Source organism: Pseudorca crassidens, chromosome 16, assembly GCF_039906515.1.
Source record: "Pseudorca crassidens isolate mPseCra1 chromosome 16, mPseCra1.hap1, whole genome shotgun sequence".
NCBI classification, from domain to species: domain Eukaryota; kingdom Metazoa; phylum Chordata; class Mammalia; order Artiodactyla; family Delphinidae; genus Pseudorca; species Pseudorca crassidens.
Window position 1 is genome coordinate 66809916 of NC_090311.1, and position 18586 is coordinate 66828501.

Sequence of the window (18586 nt, forward strand, 5' to 3'; positions counted from 1 at the left end):
TATATATGTTATATATTTCTCTATATAATCTATAGTAAATGTCATACATCTATAATCTATAATAATGTCATATTTCTATATCTGTTATCTCTCTCTATGTATATATAGATAGATAGACATAGATATATATATCTCCTATTTGATCTGTTTCTCTGAAGAACCTTGACTCATAGTTAGTTAATCAAAAAACTGGTTAAAGCAGGAAATCATAAAAATGGGTATATAAAGAGATTAAGTTTTTTACATGTAAAACATTCAGAGATATATCCATTTACCAATTTTTAATGAGGCAAGTATTTTTTATAGATCTGGGACTTATAGTTAAATATTCAAGTTGTCATCAATATTTAAGGTCATGTGTACACAATGCATTACTTACGATTTTCCTTTAGAGTGAGAAGTTAAAACACTAACAAAAAATTTGACTGTAGAATTGTACATTTTTATAATTGTTTTGTCCAAATCATTTGAAGACATCTCACCATATTTAGATAGTAAATTTTTCAGTTTTTATTTATTTATTTACCAAAGGATTAGGCTTATTTTTCATAGAAATAACAACCCCCTTTCATGTTTATATTTCATAAGTTTATATAATAGTTCATTACATTATTATGTAATTAAATTACCTAATTGATTATATCATTATGTATTACAAACATAATTATAGCTGGTATCATCAGGTTTGGGAGCAATGGAATCATATTTGTGTCTGCCCTGAAGTATCAATAGTTTAGTAAAATATGCAGCCTTTTTATCCAAATTCTATTAACTGCTCTATTAACAGTCTAAAATTCTGAAAGCCAACAAATTGTGAGCTAGCTGGACCCCTCTGCAAAATTGCCTTAATCTTTTTTCTTCATTTACGAGTCCAGAGAATTGCATGGCAGTAGTTGCAACGCAGTTTGAAGGATTGTTTTTTTTTATAAAGCGGTAAACAGCAGGGGCAGATTTGGCTCCATGTAAGTCAGCACTTCTGAGCCATCAGAAACAGGAAGTCCCCTAAGATGCGATGGGCAGAGGTTAAAGTGGCAATTATTACGCCACACTGGAATAAGCATTTTCTCATCCTAAGGATTCGAAAACAATAACAAAAGATTCCAGAAGCACTGTCTAACCAATATCAATAACCAAGAAATATTAATGGTTTCTATAATATGTAAGAGGGCTCCCATTGCCAAACGACTTTAGAAAATTTTACGTATTAATGCCATTCCCTTCACATGGCAGTCAGGAAAAGTTTCCAGAAGAGACCGATTTGGAAGGAAAGATTTTTTACAAAGATTTTTATTTGTGAAAAGCTTTTCAAGTCAGTTTCCACTAGTTCCATCCTCCAACTCATGCTCACCCTCAGGACACAGGGAAGGAATGAGAAAGGAAGAGATTACACTTTCTCAGAAAAACAAAACAAAAATACTCCCCAAACAAAAAATAATAATCACCACAACAGAAAAGCAAACAACAATAAACCTTCTCTTGACTTCACAGTCTAATCCAGAGCTCTCCTCATTTTATAGCCTCTCTTTACAGCAAAATGCCTAGAGAGGGTTGTCAGTACTTGCTGTCTCTTTCACATTGTCTTTTAAATTCATTCTAAACGAGTTTTCTGCCCTAAGAGTCTGCTGAAGCTGTGCCGGTCAAAGTTAGTAATGACTTTGCTAAGTCCAACGGTGAATTCACAGCCCACCCTTTACTTCACCTATTGGCAGCATTTGACTCAGTTATGTACCCTCTCCTTTGATATTCATTTTCACCTGGCTTCTGGAAAAACATGAAGCTTCTGGCTTAACTTCTATCTCAGGGGCAACACTTTCTAAGTCTAATTTCTTAGTTCCCCAACCCCTAATTTTTGAAGTATCCCAGGAAATAATCCTCCTTGTGCCTACAGCTTCCCAGAGGATCTTATCCATCCTCAAGGTTTTATGCAGTTGATAATTAAATTTCTATAGCTGCCTACGTCTCCCCTAAAATCCACACTTGAATATCTTACTTTTCTATTAAGTAAGTGGATGTCTCATAAAAATCTCAGAATCAACATGTCCCAGACTGAGCTCTTGAGCTTCTCTCCAAACTTCTCATCAGCCTTCCCTGTCTGAATAAATGATTATGTCTTCCTCCCTATTGCTCAAACAAAACATCTTACCCTGTTTCAGTATATGCCACATCCTGTCTGTTCATAAGTCCTATTATCTCTGCCTTCAGAATATATTCAGAATCCAAACACCTTCCATTACTTCCTCCGCTCATTTGCCTGGATTTTTGCCAACAATCTCCTGGCTGGGTCTCTCTCCTTCCACCCTGCAGTCTCTCTCTACAAAGAAGCTATAGGGATCCTTTTAAACAATGTCTGGGATCATGTTGCTCTTCTGCTTGAACCTCTATTGGCCTCCTACCTTGTAATAAAATGAAAGTCCTTCGTAGAGATCAGGGCCCTACTCCGCCCAGCTTGACCACTGGCTCCAACCCTGCTGACATTCTTGCTCTTCTTGGACCAGAGAAAACACATTTCTGCCTTGGGGTGTTAGCACTGGCTGTTCCATCAGCCTGGAATACTCTTCCTTAATTTTATGCATATGAATATCTTTTCCACTTCTTTCAGTTTTTCAAATGATACTTCTTCATCGACTATCCTATTTAAAATAGCACTCCCTCCCTCCTCAACATTATCTATCTTCTTTTCTCTTTTATTTTCCTCTGTAGCTCTATTTACCATCTAACTTCTGAGCAAGTTAACTAAAGTGTGTGTGTGCGTGCGCACACACACGCACATAAGTACACATGTATGTAATATAAAAGGACACCCTCCCTTCTGCAAGTCAGTGGAAGAAGTATGACTCTCTAATTTAAAACTGTTGATTGGTTTGGGCACAGTGGAGTGGAAAGGCACTTTCTCCTCAGCAATCCTATAGTTAACTGCTAAACTTGATCAAAAACATTCTCATCATTGGAATTTTACTTACTCAACCTTTGATATACTTGACAAATAGCCATTAGGGTTCATAAAATGTAGCTCTAGGCAGCAGTAACTAATTTTGAAACTTTCAAAACAGTTCTAGGTGTATGACCATTTATATTTTTGAAAACAACCTTAAAGGCAATAGTCAGTGATACTAATATTTACCATTCTTGAGAATTCTGTATGAATTGGAGGATTTTTGTGTATGTGCTTTATTATCTCATTTAATCTTCTCACGAACTCTTCAGTGTAGATATTATTATCTTGATTTCCAAGGTGAGGAAACTGAGGCTCAGCAGGTTAAGTAACCTGCTCTCTGACATTTGGTAAGTGGCAGGGCTATCTGGCAACTGGCCAAGAGTTCTTCCCCTTCATTGTAACCTGTCATGTAAAAGAGCAGTGGAGATCAGTGGGTGTGTGAAACACAGCAGCTCATGGTTCAAATCACAAAGCAATTTTCCATGGGTTTGGGAAATAAAAGTCTTCCCATGTGTATTTTTACTGTCTGAAGGACATAATGTTAACCTCTAGTGAAGGAAAATTAAATTTCAAAAAATTAATGAAAAATAACACATGTATATGTACTTTGCAGACACGATAGGCAAATTTGTGAAAGAAGTATCTGACCTTCAAGAAATCATGTGCTAATGAACCTGTGTGCTAATGAAGATGAGTCACATTGTCTTTCTCTCCCAATTCCTTATTTATATACTAGTCTTTTACCATCTTATGAAATAGTATGTGGACTTTTTTACCATCTTGTATTATTTTTAGCTTTACTTCCTATATGATGGAAAAGTACAAGAGGTTTTCTCAGTCAAAAACACTTGGAATTTTATTCCAGGATGAGTGCTTCTCAGTGTGTGGTCATTGTTCTTAGTACTTCTATAAGCAAGAAGGCACTACATCAGTCACTGTTTTAGACACCAGAGAAGATCCCAGGGCAAGAGTAAAAACTTGATAGAGCTGCTGGCAATGCAGGAGAAAAAAAACACTTTTTTAAAAAATCTTTTTTAAACTGCTGAATCCAAGAACATAGTTCACAAATCCAAATACAATTTCACCAAATAGTCATACACAGGAAATGAGGGAGGGAAAAAAAAGAAACTGAATGAAAGGGATGCTGGTTACATAAGAGATCTGCAGAATGCACCGTGATTATAACGGCTATATGGCAAATGCAGCCACTATAAAATGTGACAGCAGAAAATTGTTATTTTTTTTTAAATGCAGTGATTCAGTATTGTGGAACGTAGGAATTGCTTTTAGTGGAAAGATAATATCGCTGCCTCATCAGACCCTGGTGGTACAGAGCAGGAAGAGGAGGGAAGAAAAGAAAACATGTATGTGGTAAATGCCGATACAAAAATGCTGAGACAGAGAGGAGCCAGTTTAATTAACCCTAGAAGAGTGCCCTGAATAAACAATATATATTTGTTCCATATATCTTTATCAATATATGAAAAATGTATAATAAACTGGATGAAGTTGGTTTATCCTTTTTAAAGGAGTGTGAAGCTGCTTACATTCCATCTAGTTCAATAAACTGGGTACTTATAATGGGGCAGTTGAGTTTGGTGACTAACAATATAGGTAGTGGAATCAGACAGATCTCAATTATACTTTTCAGTGTAACATTCACCAACTGGGTGATCTGGGGGACATTCTTCATTGCTCTGATTCTCCAGTTCCTCAGTCAATAAGGACAACAGGGTGGTTGACAGGATTAAAAGAGAATCTATACAAAACATGCTTAATACTGTGCTTTTCACATTATAGAACTTAAGGAAATATAGAAATGACGATCAATTATTATATTTTATTGACTTCCCTCTCATCTCCTTTTTTTCCTTCATTTCTTTCAGTTATTTTTAAATTGGAGAATCTTCTGCTTACAAGTTATTATTTGCCTTTATCTCTGGAGTCAGAGACATTAAATCTCTTTTGCAAGAACAAAACTTGAAAGATATTAGTCATGTCAGTGTGTTGTTCGGAAAAGGTGGGACTGGATATTTCTTTGGCCTACCAGAGGCTCTCTCTCTCCATAACTTTTGCAGTGTCGAGATCTGAGATCACTTAGAAAAAGGTGATCAAATTGGTAGCAAAACCAGCAAGGCTCCTGGGAAGAAAGACTCTGACCTGTCATCTTTTAAGAAAGTCAGCTTCATTGAAGTATAATGTGCATGCAAGAAAATCCTGAGTTTTACATGTACTTTTTTGACCCTTTCACTTTCAGTGTTCAAACTATTAGCTGGCATCTCTGACACACTAGTATGGGCCTTACTGAGGCCATCAAGGAGGAAAAGAGACCATGGGTCCCTGAAAGGAAACTCAGCTTGAGGAGAAGGAAGGAGGATTAGGACCTGGGGTCAATACCTGGGACTGAGCTGGGTTAGAAGAGTAACTACCTATAGTTCCATACAAATGCCTTAGGCTAAAGCTTGACAATGCAAGTGTTCTGAATATTCCTTGGAGAAAACTGTGAAAAATCTACAAATGTATGTGAATTTAAGATGCTTTCAACAACAAAAAATGTAACTTTGCAAAAAGTCTCCTTTATCGGGATACAAGTAAACAGTGACTGAAATGAACTGCAAGAGGAGTGACCTCCTTTTCTTTCCATTTACAGCAATAATGCAAGCATACTAGAGAATAGAGATTTCTTAGACAGTAGAAAGCTATTCAGTTATTCCATCATGAAGCGTTTGTATCCATGACTAGTCCATTCCCTGAGTTATTTATGAGGGGATAAGAGTTTATCTGGATAAGTAGGGGGAAAGCAGGAAAGGAATAAGGATAATTTTTCGATAGTGTATTGGAGGATTATATTTATATTGATCTAAATATTGAAAGACGTGATCATATTTTAAATCTGAAGATGGCAAATGGAATATATATATATATATACACACATATATGTATTTATATGCATATTCACATAAATCATTACATTATTATTATTACTATTATTATTGTAAACTTTAGGCACAAATCCAGATTTTATTGAGTATGCAAAAATTAACTAAACTTCCCCTAACCACAGGGAGTTTGTGTGTTAGGTAAAATTGACACATTGACAAATAACTTTTCATTATGTGAGTTGAGGCTATTGAGTTGGGTTGTGGAAAATCTGTAAGATTTCTGCAAACAAATAATTGAAGAGGCATTCTCAGTAGACAGTGGGATTACCATAAGCAGAAAGGAACTTTCAAAAATCAGTTGGGAGAACAATGAAGAGTTTGGTATGTCTTGTTAATGTGTGAATTCATCAGAAGTTAATGCTAGTGAGGGAATCAGTAGCCAAATCTTAGAAGGCTTTGGGAAATTGGACTTTGACAGTTTGTGATGGTTTGTGAGCTGGGAATGGAATGATATGACCCATGCCTTAGGATAGTTATTCTGTCTGTCAATATGTAAAGGACTGAAGAAAGAGGACAGGGCAAAGAGTGATTGGCTGGAGTTTTAGTCGCCTTCTGTCTCTGATTTGCTCAGATCTTGTCTCTCCATAGTACTTTCTAAAACCAGGACTCCAAATGCATCTCTTTCATATGTAAAGTATACCATGGACTAGGCTGTGTTTGTGCTAGTTTTATGGGCCCAGAATCTGAATGATTTTGTCTAAATAAGTGTGGGAGAGGACACTGTAGTGATTGTGTGGTTTTCATACTTTCAGACATCATTTCAAGCTTAGTGAGTAAGACTGTAGATAATATGATTTGTCATTCTCCTAACAGAGGAAATTGCTATCTAGAAATTAAATGAAGGTATAAGAGCATTCTCAGAACTACCAGTCTTGCCTGAACCAAGATGACGGAGTAGAAGGACATGCTCTCACTCCCTCTTACGAGAACACCAGAATCACAATTAGCTGCTGGATAATCATCGACAGGAAGACACTGGAATTCACCAAGAAAGATACCCCACATGCAAAGACAAAGGAGAAGTCACAATGAGACGGTAGGAGGGGCGCAATCACGGTAAAATCAAATCCCATAAATGCTGGGTGGGTGACTCACAGACTGGAGAAGACTTATACCACAGAAGTCCACCCACTGGAGTGAAGGTTCTGAGCCCCACATCAGGCTTCCCAACCTGGGGGTCCAGAAACAGGAGGAGGAATTCCTAGAGAATCAGACTTTGAAGGCTAGTGGGATTTGATTGAGGACATTGACAGGACTGTGGGAAACAGAGACTCCACTCTTGGAGGGCACACACAAAGTATTGTGTGCATCGGGACCCAGAGGAAGGAGCAGTGACCCCATAGGAGACTGAACCAAACCTACCTGCTAGTGTTGGAGGGTCTCCTGCAGAGGTGGGGGTGGCTGTGACTCACTGTGGGAACAAGGACACTGGCAGCAGAAGTTCTGGGAAATACTGCTTGGTGTGAGCCCTCCCAGAGTCCGCCATTAGCCCCACCAAAGAGCCCAGGTCAGCTCCAGTGTTGGGTCACCTCAGGCCAAACAACCAACAGGGAGGGTACCCAGCCCCACCCATCAGCAGTCAAACAGATTAAAGTTTTACTGAGCTTTGCCCACCAGAGCAACAGTCAGCTCTACCCACCACCAGTCCCTCCCATCAGGAAATTGCACAAGCCTCTTAGATAGCCTCATCCACCAGAGGGCAGACAGCAGAAGCAAGAAGAACTACAATCCTGCAGCCTGTGGAACAAAAACCACATTCACAGAAAGATAGACAAGATGAAAAGGCAGAGGGCTATGTACCAGATGAAGGAACAAGATAAAACCCCAGAAAAACAACTAAATGAAGTGGAGATAGGCAACCTTCCAGAAAAAGAATTCAGAATAATGATAGTGAAGATGATCCAGGACCTTGGAAAAAGAATGGAGGCAAAGATCGAGAAGGTGCAAGAAATGTTTAACAAAGACTTAGAGGAATTAAAGAACAAACAAACAGAGATGAGCACTAAAATAACTGAAATGAAAACGACACTAGAAGGAATCTATAGCAGAATAACTGAGGCAGAAGAACGGAGAAGTGACCTGGAAGACAGAACGGTGGAATTCACTGCTATGGAACAGAATAAAGAAGAAAGAATGAAAAGAAATGAAGACAGCCTAAGAGAGCTCTGGGACAACATTAAACGCAGCAACATTCACATTATGAGTGTCCCAGAAGGAGAAGAGAGAGAAAAAGGACCTGAGAAAATATTTGAAGAGATTATAGTCGAAAAATTCCCTAATATGGGAAGGGAAATAGCCACCCAAGTCCAGGAAGCGCAGAGAGGCCCATACAGATAAATCCAAGGAGAAACATGCCACGACCCATAGTAATCAAATTGGAAAAAATCAGAGACAAAGAAAAATTATTGAAAGCAGCAAGGGAGAAATGACAACATACAAGGGAACTCCCATAAGGTTAACAGCTGATTTCTCAGCAGAAACTCTATAAGCCAGAAGGGAGAGGCATGATATACTTAAAGTGATGAAAGGGAAGAACCTACAACCAAGATTACTGTACCTGGCAAGGATCTCATTCAGATTGGATAGAGAAATCAAAAGCTTTACAGACAAGCAAAAGCTAAGAGAATTCAGCACCACCAAACCAGCTCTACAACAAATGCTAAAGGAATTTCTCTAACTGGGAAACACAAGAGAAGAAAAGGACCTACAAAAACAAACCCAAAACAATTAAGAAAATGGTCATAGGAACATACATATTGATAATTACCTTCCACGTGAATGGATTAAATGCTCCAACCAAAAGACCCAGGCTTGCTGAATGGATACAAAAACAAGACCCATCTATATGCTGTGTACAAGAGACCCAATTCATACCTAGGGACACATACAGACTGAAAGTGAGAGGATGGAAAAAGATATTCCATGCAAATGGAAATCAAAAGAAAGCTGGAGTAGCAATACTCATATCAGATAAAATAGACTTTAAAATAAAGCATGTTACAAGAGACAAGGAAGGACACTACATAATGATCAAGGGATCAATCCAAGAAGAAGATATAACAATTATAAATGTATATGTACCTAACATAGGAGCACCTCAATACATAAGGCAACTGCTAACAGCTGTAAAAGAGGAAATCAACAGTAACAGAGTAATAGTGGGGGACTTGAACACCTCACTTACACCAATGGACAGATCATCCAAAATGAAAATAAATAAGGAAACAGAAGCTTTAAATGACACAATAGACCAGATAGATTTAATTGATATTTATAGCACATTGCCTCCATACACAGCAGATTACACTTTCTTCTCAAGTGTGCACAGAAGATTCTCCAGGACAGATCACATCTTGTGTCACAAATCAAGCCTCAGTAAATTTCAGAAAATTGAAATCCTATCATGCATCTTTTCTGACCACAATGCTATGAGATTAGAAATGAATTACAGGGAAAAAAACGTAAAAAACAGAAACACATGGAGGCTAAACAATACGTTACTAAATAACCAAGAGACCACTGAAGAAATCAAAGAGGAAATCAAAAAATACCTAGAGACAAATGACAATAAAAACACGATGATCCAAAACCTATGAGATGCAGCAAAAGCAGTTCTAGGAGGGAAGGCTATAGCTATACAAGCCTACTTCAAGAAACAAAAAAAATCTCAATTAAACAATTTAACCTGACACCTAAAGGAACTAGAGAAAGAACAAACAAACCCCAATGTTAGCAGAAGGAAAGAAATCATAAAGATCAGAGCAGAAATAAATGCAATAGAAACAAAGGAAACAATTGCAAAGATCAATAAAACTAAAAGCTGGTTCTTTGAGAAGATAAACAAAATTGATAAACCCCTAGCCAGACTCATCAAGAACAAGAGGAAGAGGACTCAAATCAATAAAATTAGAAATGAAAAAGGAGAAGATACCACAGACCACGCAGAAATACAAAGCATCCTAAGAGGCTACTACAAGCAACTCTATGCCAATAAAATGGACAACCTGGAAGAAATGGACAAATTCATAGAAAGGTATAACCTTCCAAGAATGAACCAGGAAGAAATAGAAAATATGAACAGACCAATCACAAGGAATGAAATTGAAACTGTGATTAAAAATCTTCCAACAAACGTCCAGGACCAGACGAATATGAGGTCAGGAACTTACTGAGTTCTTATTGTATTCTTGACTTGCTTCCATATGCAAAATATCCAGAAATTAGAGTGTGCATTTTTCCCCATAATGATTCCATTGGTACTTTGAAACAGTTTGTTTCTTCTTTTTCCTGTAATTAGATGTTGGGTGCTTTTGTTACTGTTATTGTCTCTCTACCAACTATCAGATGAATGGATAAAGAAGTGTGGTACATATGTACAATGGAATATTACTCAGCCATAAAAAGGAACGAAATTTGGTCATTTGTAGAGATGTGGATGAATCTAGAGACTGTCATACAGAGTGAAGTAAGTCAGAAAGAAAAAACAAATATTGTATATTAATGCATATATGTGGAACCTAGAAAAATGGTACGGATGAACTGGTTTGCAGGGCAGAAATTGACACAGATGTAGAAAACAAACGTATGGACACCAAGAGGGGGAAAGTGACCCGGGTGTGGGGGTGGGCGTGTGATGAATTGGGTAAATGGGATTGACATGTATACACTTGTGTATAAAATTGATGACTAATAAGAACCTGCTGTATAAAAAAATAAATAAAATTCAAAAATTTCAAAAAAAAACCTACAAGTCTTGTCAGCCTAGATATATAGCATGCATTGGTTAAATTAAAATATTTAAGTTATTTAATATTAAGTCCATTGCGGGTAGAGATACAAAAACTGAAAACCTGGTAGAAGACTAAGATTGTAAGTGTTACCCCAAAACTGTGTTCTCTTCTTGGTGGGTTTGGAACCAGAAGACATCACGAAGCCAAAAATTGGGAGAAAGGATTTATTACCTACAGCAAGTAAGGAGAACACTGGGGATGTTTCCCAAAGTAGCATCTCCCCAGTAGCAAAATAGGGGAAGTTTTAAGCATATTTATGAAGGGGCTTGAGAAGAGAATTCAGCATAGAATTGGGGCAAAGGCTGACAGAGTCCAAGCTTTAGTTGATTGAAGTCTGAAGGGTCAGAAAAGGTCAACATCATCATTCTATCCTCCACCTGGGTGGGGGCCTTAGTTCCTACAGTACTCAAAGATATGTATCAGATTGTTATGTCTATCCCTTGAGGAGGAACTCTGGCTCTGTTTTATCGCTTGCTGAACTATTGTTTCTTCCTTTTTTTTTTTTTTTTTTTCTTTTTGTGGTGCACGGGGCTCTCACTGTTGCGGAGCACAGGCTCCAGATGCGCAGGCTCAGCGGCCATGGTTCACGGGCCGAGCCGCTCCGCGGCATGTGGGATCTTCCCGGACCGGGGCACGAACCCGTGTCCCCTGCATCGGCAGGTGGACTCTAAACCACTGCGCCACCAGGGAAGCCCCAGAGAAAATTTTTGATGTTTAAATTTTTCTTGTCTTGCCATAAAATATGAATTTTATTTCACAGGTTGCACGGTTATAATCCACTAAGTACTACAGTCAAGGGCTTCAACGTATAAGCTTTATAATGTTTGATAACTATCATATTAGTTAGCTACTGCTGAATAACAAATCACCTCACCATTCAGAAATTTAACATAACAATTATTTATTATTGATCATTAGTTGAACAGTCAGCTGGATGGTTCTGCAGTTCTGAGATGGGCTGGGAAGAGCTCTCTCATGTGTCTGTGGTAGATGTGGGACTGCTAGGTGCTTTACTGATCTTGGCTGGACTCTCCCCTATGTACAGGGCCTCAGCTGGAACATCTGTGCCAATTTGGCTTTCCTGCACACATCTCATCTCCTAAGATGCTAGCCCATGTATGTTGTAATGGCAAACAGAGGAGGAAGAGAGCTTGGAAGCCCACAGTCTCTTGAGGTTTAGACTTGGAACAGACATACCAGCCTTTCTGTCACAATCTATTGGCCAAAGCAGTTAAAAAAAAAAAAAAAAGGAAATCTAGTCCATATGCAAGGTGTGAGAAGACAGACTACCCTTCTTGATGGGAGAAGTTGCAAAATCATACTGCAAAAGTGGAGGATACAGGACAGGTTGAAGGATTGGGGTCATTTCTGCAGTTAATGTACTGCATCTAATAAGGAAAATTACAAAATCATAATTAACAAATGTTCATCCACAAATCAAGCATTATTTCAACTTCATTACTGACATATTAAGTATTAATAAATCTTCCTTTGCATTTGAAAAAATAGGTCATCAAAGTACAAGCATTCCTGAGAACAGGTGATGCTTGTGAATCACAATGTGGTGGCGGGGAGAATATACCTTGTAGACTTTCAACTACAGGGAGTGTAATTGACCAGGGCCCCCAGCTGCTGTGCCGTAAAAACCATCTCTGCATTTTCACTGAAGCCATGCTTCCCATGAACTGCTCCCAACCAGTGACTGAGCAAGACAGAGATACTAACTCAGACCAGTTTCTGGGAGACATGGGCCTCCTCTGATTGCTAACTTTATGTCAAGAACTTCCAGTAGCCTTGCCAAAATTTTCTTAGACTGTAGAGTACTGGAGGAGCTTTCCCCCCAAATTTTTCTCCCTCTCTCCTTTGGAGTCAGACTATAATTGGGGTCTGATGATGCTTCCAGCGTCTCCTGGCACCTATCTTCCCAGCATCCCATTTTCTCTCACATGGATGTTTTCCCTAATAAATTCCTTGTACATTTATTCCTGTCTTGGCATTCACAATGGACTTCTCAGAGAACTTGCACTAATTCACAGAGCAAACCACTAATTAAGAACACTATAAGAGACTTTGAAGTTGTTTTTACAGATATACAGAAAGATAAATGTTGACATAATATATCTGTGTGTGTTTATAGCTCGATCTCTATCTCTTTATCTCCGTCTGGGATGGTAGAGTGTGGGTAATACTTATATGTCTGATATTTTGTTTGGTGTAATCTCTGTAAGTTAAGAGTTTTCAGGGACTCTAAGGTCTTAAAGTGATCCTAGTGTGTGCCATGGGAGGAGTGAAGTGAGGTCAGGCACTTACTGAGTTCTTATTGTATTCTTGACTTGCTTCCATATGCAGAATATCCAGAAATTAGAGTGTGCATTTTTCCCCATAATGATTCCATGGGTACTTTGAAACAGTTTGTTTCTTCTTTTTCCTGTGATTAGTACGTTGGGTGCTTTTGTTACTGTTATTGTCTCTCTGCCAACTATCACTCATGTTCTTATGTGACAGCTGTGTAAATCACTAAACTGTTGGCAGGCCTTAACGATCCAATTAAACAATACTGCCTAATTGGTCCTGGTCATAAAACCCTTAGGGAGACTATTGGAAAAGTGGCTGTGATTGACTGGAGTGAGAAAGAATGCTCAAACCGTTGAACAGTGTCCCAGGATGTTTGTTATATGTGTGTATATATACAAATTTGAGTGTATGGTGTGTATGTATCCACAGATACATGTTTATATTATATATATATATGTGGTCCTCTTTAAACATTACTAGTTTCATTACCCAGAGAGAATGGAAGTCCTGTCTAGGTGAGCACTGGAAAAAAAAGATTCTGAGAGTCCTTTAAACTAGAGTTATTTTTGTAACAGTCTTATTGAGATATAACACACATACCATACAATTCACCCATTTAAAGTGTAAAATTCAATGGCTTTTAGTATATTCAGAGTTGTGCAATCATCACCATAATCAATTTTAGACTATTTTTATCAGCTCAAAGAGAAATCCCATACCTGTTAGCTTTTGCACTTCTACCCCATCTTTCCATCCTACAGCCCTAGGCAAGCACTAAGCTACTATGGAGGTGCCTCTTCTGGACATTTCATATAAATAGAATTCTACAGTAGTTCTTCCTTTGTGACTAGCTTCTTAGCCTTGTGTTTTCAAGGTTTATCTTGCTGTAACATGTATTGGTATTCGTTTCTTTTTTATTGTTGAATAATATTCCATTGTATGGCTATACCACATTTTATTTATCCTTTCATTAGTTGATTCATACTGGGGTTATTGCCACATTTTAGCTATTATAGATAATTCTGTCCTGAACATTTATGTGCCATATTTTGTGCGGACATATGTTTCCACTTTTCTTAGGTATATACCAGAAGTATATTACTGGAGCATATGATAACTCTGTGCTTCACCTTTATAGGAACTGCTAGACTGTTTTCCAATGTGGCTGCACCAATTTGCATTCCTACTGTCAGCATGTGAGGGTTCCAGTTTTTCCACATCCTCACCAACACTTTTTATTGTCTGTCTTTTTTATTCTAGCCATCCATACCGGTGTGAAGTGGTACACTGTGGTTTTGATTTGCATTTCTCTAATGAATTATAATGATGAACATCATTTCATATTCCATTTGTATATATCTTTGGAGAAATATCTATTCAGATCCCTTGCCCACTTTTAAATTGGGTTATTTGGCTTTTTATTGTTGAGTTGTAATAATTCTTTTTTGTATTCTAGATACAATCCCTTTTTAGATATGTGATTTGCAAATATTTTTCCCCAGTCTGTGGGTTGTATTTTTACTTTATTGATGATGTTTTTCAAAGCACAAAAGTTTTTTATCTTTGATGAAGTCCAACTTATCTACTTTGTTGCTTGTGTTTTTGTTGTGAAACTAGAACTGTATAGAAGACCAATCTGTGCACATTGGGAATGGCTAGGTTTTCTCTCACTTAGCAGTGGTATTACAAGTAGTGGATCCCTGGCGCACTGTGTAAAGAAAGCTTCTGAAGCTAATTCCACGATTACTAGAGAATAATGTTTGTCAAGGAAACAGAAATTGATAGTATTATTTATCCTTTATCACACATTCACAAATTGATGTTTTATAAAAATGACTATTATTTTTCTTGACTGCCTAAGAAGAAAAATTATGATACGTAGTTTGAAAAGGGTTTTAATGAGGAGCAAAGCTAATCAGAATGACATTTCTTCCTCTTATTTTTTCTCTTCAGTCCTGCCTTCTGCTTAATATTATTCATTATTTACTCCACAGATGTTTATTAAGAATGATTTAGACATGTGATGCAGAGAATAAGACAGACGTGAGCCCTACCCATAAGGAGTATACATTATTTAGACCACCACCTCTCTTGCATTTTTGGCCCACTGCCTTCCATCATCCTTGACCTTTGGATGCCAAATAGCAGTTCTGGCATGAATATCTTAATGCTGCTTGGTCAGACCACATCCTCTAACCTAGGCTTGTTAAGGTAAATGGTAAGACATACTGTTGGTGGCTAGTATCTGACAAAGTCAAGGCAGAAGGCGAATACGGTGGACAGTGATGTGATGCCCAAGGTACTTTCTCAGGATAAATGGGGTAGAATTGGAACATTCCAGTTCAAACTGTTGGTTACCAGACAATGGTTTCAACCCACCATCAGGTCTAGTTTGTGGAAACTATAATTATAGCACTTCTCAAAGTCATTCCAACCTTGAAACAGAGCCAGAGACACTAATTGTAGACACATTTTGATTGAGAATTTCCTAAGGCCCTTTCCAGATTTATGCAACTTAATATCTGGTAATTTTTAAACTGATACTGAAAAATGACCAAATGAACATAAAGTAACCTCATGACAAATCTTATTTTTAAAAATCCTTCTTTCCCCAAACTTACCATCAATAAGTACTAGTAATTTCAAGAACTAAAATTACTCTTACTATGGTTAAAACCATTTGCTCTAATTGAACACATCTGTCTAGACCAGGTCCATTTCTAAATGTCTGATCTCATAAGATTGAGAATGAGGCATGGCCTTACACAAGAACTGAAATTAAGCAGCTTCAGAAATTTCTAACATAGCGTGAAGCTTGATAATAAATTTTGCATTTATACTTTTTTGTACTTAAAATATTCCAGACTTTAATTCATGACTCATTAATAGACCATTTCTTTTTAACAATGGATTTCAACACTATCTACATTTTACTAAATCATCAAACAGAAAGTGAAAAATTCCCTCAATTACCTGGACTTTTTTTTAACAATCATTTTGATATGATGATTGATCATAAATTTTCCTATGAATGAAAACATATCGAGATTGTGATAATACTACTTCAGTAGCTTTTAAAACTACACACAGCACATTTTTTGTTGTTTTTTCCTTTCTGCTGGAGGTAATAAGATAAAACATTGTTGAACATTTCATTTTACATTGGCTGGGTGGCCATAAGCTAATAGACAGATACATAAATACTCAATTCATTCTGTTTGTAATTTACACATTTACCTGCAGGCAGGAAGCCATACTAGAAAATTAGTGAAGGAAAAGAGGTGGTGGTTCACCAATTTTTATCATCAGCCTAACAGAGAGCTTTCTTCCCTTATAATGTAATTTCTGGTATTATATCTGATCCCTCCAGGATTCCATTTGACATATGGAATTGAAAATAAGGTAATAACAAGCCCAATGCTTGGGAAGATTGTTTCTTTTCATTTTTTTGCTATTTCATAAGCACATTCAGAATGTTTTTGATCAAGAGCCACAGTTTTATTTCCTACATTCGTATGGGAGTCTGAGTCTAATAGCCCCTGAATGGCCCAATTGGCAAATCTGTATGTGTGCAGAGGTGTGTGAGGCTTCAGAGAAAATGAAGTTGCTATATCTATGTTTTAAGAAGATGATAACATGCTATTAAAATTTACCATCTTGACTTTAATTTTCCTAGTTACAGTAAAAGGTTAAACTCAGTTGTTATCACAATTAAATGTAAAAAATGAAGATTTTTCCTAATCTCTAATAGACCAAACACCGATTTTTTGTTGGTTAGAAAAAAAATACGGAGTATAATAAGCCTACGTGTTCAGTGTCAAAGGGAATTTTCAAGTGTTTAACCTCTTGATTCTAGGTAAACCATAGAAAGAATAGTTTCAGCTCACTGAAAAATTTAGATTGATTTAATTTGGTTTGATGACTGGTATATAAATTAACAATTACATTTTATTTAAGTAATGCTACTTGGTACAAAGAAAAAAGTCTTAAGATTCAGACAGTTGGGTTTTTGATCTAGTTCAGCCATTAATTAACAAGTCAGGAATGGCTTCTGGGCCTGAGACCTTAAATCTGTAAATTAAAGGGTGAGAGGTAAAGAGGTAATACGAGATGATCTATCACATCCCTGTAGCTGAAAATGTCTACATTATCATAGAATTATTCTTCTAAAATTGCCTTGATCATATGGGTATCCCTTTCTTCTAGGTTTGGTTGAAAATGTGAAATTAGGTGGTTTCTTAGCTATGCTGAGATTGCTTTAAATTGTCACTCTAATGTATTTTCATAATAAAATAAATATAATGAGATTTAAAATAACTATTATGATTCTAAATTACGGCTACACTCCTTGCCCCTTTGAATTCTCTACCCTTAATGCATCTTGGGGGAGGAGGTTCCTCTCTCTGGCAGGGATATTTGACTAGGGATAAATATTTTAAATTGACAACCCTGAAAAGAGAATGTAAAGGTGACCAGAGACATTCAAGTGAGGCATTTTTTTTTTCCTGGGGGAAAAAAAAGGCATCCATTCATCCTATGCAATGAGGCCCTTTGAGCTTTTGCAAAGCGGGCTTCATAGTCAGGTGTGATGCCCCTGATACACTGCTAGTCACCTCCCCCCACGCAGCAGTTGGGGTAAGGGTCCTGAGCAAAGGCACGTTTTTGGAATTAGAGAGAGTCTTGAATATTCTAAAATGACTTTTTCATCATCTAAAACCCTGACAAGTGGATGACTTAGCTTCCCCTTTGTCATCGTTGCCTTTCTCTCGATGGTTTCTCATTACTCTCGCCCGGCTCTCTCTCCCTAGTACAGATGGTAGTTCCGAAGTTGTGAACCTAAGGAGAGAAACTTAGAGCTGTAAAAATAGGAAGGTTGTTTCTTCTCTGGGTTTCTCTCACCACTGCAAACAGTGCTCCTGTCATGTCCTGTTTGTAAAGGGTGAGGGACAGTTGAGGGAATAGCAATGATAGAAAAAGTGAATTAATAACTAATATTTTGAATGTAAAAGTTTCTATGTGCCAGAGATGTGGGCTTTCCTTTTTGCTCTTAAATGCAAGGGGTTTTTGTTTTTGTTTGTTTCTTTGTTTGTTTGGGGGTTTTTTTGGTTTTTAATTTTAAGTGATGACTCTCTTTGATTTGAAACACACACATACTAGCTAGACCCAAAGAACTGAGCAAAGGAAACATTGATCAGACACCAAAATCCAGGTACAAGTGAGCATCCAGCTAGAGGCAGTTCTGGAGAGGGAGTGAGGCACTAAAGGAGGAAGGTGCCAGCCAGAGTCCTGCATAGGGAGGTAAGAACCAAGGTCTAATTCAAGAGACAACCTGCTTAAGGCTCAGGGTAAGGGGAGATCAATATGTGCAAAAAGATCTAGATATTGAGTAAGTTAATTGAGCAGAGAGTGCCTGCCTTCTAATAAGAATTTACAATAATAATAATAGTGCTAGTAGTCATATGGAGCTAGTAGATTATAATGAAAGCATAGACGCTGGAGAGAGATTATCTGAGTTCACATCTCAGCATTGTTACTACTCACTCTGTGACTTTGGGCTAGTTAATGAACCACTCTCTGTCTCAGTTTCCTGATGAGTAAAATGGGATTAATGATCATGCTTACAT